General features: G+C 33.0%; 1 long non-coding RNA gene across 1 annotated transcript; it reads right to left on the reverse strand.

Moving 5' to 3' along the window:
- Nucleotides 1–1797: 1797 nt before the first annotated feature.
- LOC127121572 (uncharacterized) lies at nt 1798–2696 on the reverse strand. Its single transcript, XR_007803495.1, has 2 exons — nt 2326–2696; nt 1798–2215 (listed from the first exon to the last, which is right to left on the reverse strand). It is a non-coding gene; the product is annotated as an uncharacterized LOC127121572 (long non-coding RNA).
- Between the last annotated feature and the right edge of the window lie 213 nt (nt 2697–2909).

Raw genomic sequence — 2909 nt, forward strand, 5'->3', positions numbered from 1 at the left:
GTTGAAAACAAATTAGAATAAACTTCATCAACAACTTCAGAAACCAACTCTATTTGGAAAACAGAATGCTCTTCCTCGTCAATCTTCTTATTTTTCAGTACTCTTTCTGGGAAAAGGATTGATGATACATACTTTTTTTCAACCTCAACATCAATAGAAGGTTCAGGTTTATTTTCAAGTGTTACACTAACAATGTTTTTAATTTTTTCTGGGGCTGTTTCTGTAACCTTTCCAGATCTCAATAAAATCGCACTCACATTAGCATTAGAATCCTTTGGATTGACAACTGTTTGGGTTGGAAGCTGGTTCAACCCTTGGGCTTGCATGTTATTTATTTGAGTAGCAAGTTGTCCCAATTGCGTATTCAAGGTCTGAATGCTAGAATCGGTCCTTTGTTGGAATTGGAGATTGTTTGCGGCCATTTGTTTGATAAGTTCCTCTAGTGAAGGTTTAGAAGGTGAAGAGGTGGTTATTTGTGGAGGGTTATATGGTGGTGATGGTGGAATGGGTAGCATTAATTGTTTTACTAAAGAGGTAAGTTCATCAATTCTGGTTTCTAGAGCTTTGTTGGAAGAAGAAACCTGAATCTCATTCACACCTTTTGCTTGGACCAAAAAATTATCCCTTGTTGTGAACTGTTGGGAGTTAAGTGACATCTTCTCAATCAAGGATTTGGTAGCAGCTGAAGTCTTATCAATACACAAATCATTATAATCAACATCAGGGGCAACAAGTTCTCTCAGAGTTCTTTGGTCAGCCATGTTAAACTCCATAGAAAAGAAAAAAATCAACAAATAATGAGAAAACACAACTAACTTAGCAATGCAACAACAAATAGGAAAATACCGACAATGTCCCTATTAAGTAAAAACAATTGAAATACGAAAAAAACGGTTAAAATAAAATTAAAAAAAATACAAAAATACGAAAATTAATCTAATAACGTCAATTAAGAATTTTGAGAATTTTTTCAGAATTTTCTGAAACTACCAAAACAGAAAATAAATCATAAAAAATAAAAAAATAGGGAATTTCGATTTTTTAGGGTGTTGTCCAGTACTTATTCCATAACTAAAGGGTTTTGCTTACTGATTTTTTTCCTAATGAATCGACAAAAAATCGGAATAATCTGAGACAATTTGTTTAAAAACATATTTTTTTTATCCTAAACCGCAAAAAGACCAAGACACAAGAAGTTTAGAGAAAAAAAATGTTAAAACACAATACCTAAAATTATAATAATGGTTAAGATCTACAAGAATCCCCGGCAACGGCACCAATTTGATCCGCTGTCGCACACGGGTCAAAATGAGTAATAATATATAGTAAATGGAAAGCGACACCTCGAGTATCGTATCGCAAGGACTCTTGACAAATTAACCAAGTATGAAAATAAAATATGGGGGTTTCAATTCGATTTAGAATAAGTGATTATGAAAAGTGATTACAAAAAAGTGATTATAAAATAAGCTGACACGAACCAACCTACTGCATCATCTTCCGACTTATCATTGATTCTTATAAAATTCCAAATCCCTAACGGGTCTGCTCCTATTCGATTACAATTACCATTAACAAGCGTAAAGGAAATTATGCGACTAATATTCCCAAATTCTGAATTAAGCAAACGGATTAAAAACTATTACGAATTAAGCAGACACAACTTGATCGTTCGTGATAAAATAAAAGCTATGTTAACACGAAATTGATTCGGGATCATCATTCATCAATCGAATTTAAGGATTCTATCCTATAGCAACAATTAGATTAAGCAAATAATTGGAATTATAAAAAGAATTCAAAGGAAACAAATTGGAATTAATAAAAACCTCAAAGCGGATTCTGAATTACAGCAGGTTGATTCAAAGGGGATTAGTTCTCCATAGTCATCTTGCTAGCTCTCAAAAAATCGTACATGAACAGAAAAACGTCATTCTGTTTTTGATTGCCTAACCTAGGTAAAAACACCCAAACCCGTTTCACAACTCAACCGGGTCAAATGTACGATCCCGGCCCAATACAACTAACCCAAACAAAATATAAAAAATAATGCAGCAGCTTCAACGAAATTTTTGACACTGCTACATTCTGATTCAGCTCTCGACTTCTGAACAAAAGTTGTAGATCTTTTTCTTAGCTTTCCATCGACTGGTAGCATGTCTCAACCTGATACTCCTAGCTCAAGATATGATTTTTCTCGCGAAAGCTGATAATGCTGAAAATTAAATACGAAAATTAAATAAGTGCAAAAATAACATAAATTATGAAAACACATTAAAACATAAAAATAATCAAAGCAAATCGAAGAAATGCTTAAGTACAAACATGGAAGAACGTGCATCAAAATGCACTGATCAAAAACCCAAAGAAACCTTACTCCAACAATGTTATGTCCCATTTACCAATGAAGGTCCAAAGATTCTTTAACTCGATTGTGAGAGGAATAAAACCCTTAGATCATATGATTCTTCCATGGAGGTCATGTTTAGAAGCTTCTAGGCCTAACTAATTTTCATCTTCAAGGATGAAAATTGATAGATTATCACCCTTAATACAAGGCACAAGTAGTTAACTCAAAGGGATGTTATAAACATTGTTTAACGCCTTCATAAAGGATTTGATGACTTCAATTTTTTTTTTAGTTTCAAAGATATTGTTAATCAAGGATGTGGTCACCGTTTCTAAAAAGAAAGTGTGGAAAAAAAGACCAATCATAGTGGTTTAAAGTAAGTAAAAAGAAGGAGAATATTATAGGCCAGCAATGTTTTGGAAGCTTCCATATTTTGCGAGAGCATTTAAACACTAATCTTAAAAAATATTAGCTGCTAAATAAATGATTTAACAAGAATATTGAGTGAACAAATGAGGAAAATGGTTATGCATATTGAGAATGTGAGAGGAAGTAGTGG

Source organism: Lathyrus oleraceus, chromosome 2 (assembly GCF_024323335.1).
Source record: "Lathyrus oleraceus cultivar Zhongwan6 chromosome 2, CAAS_Psat_ZW6_1.0, whole genome shotgun sequence".
Taxonomy (NCBI): domain Eukaryota; kingdom Viridiplantae; phylum Streptophyta; class Magnoliopsida; order Fabales; family Fabaceae; genus Lathyrus; species Lathyrus oleraceus.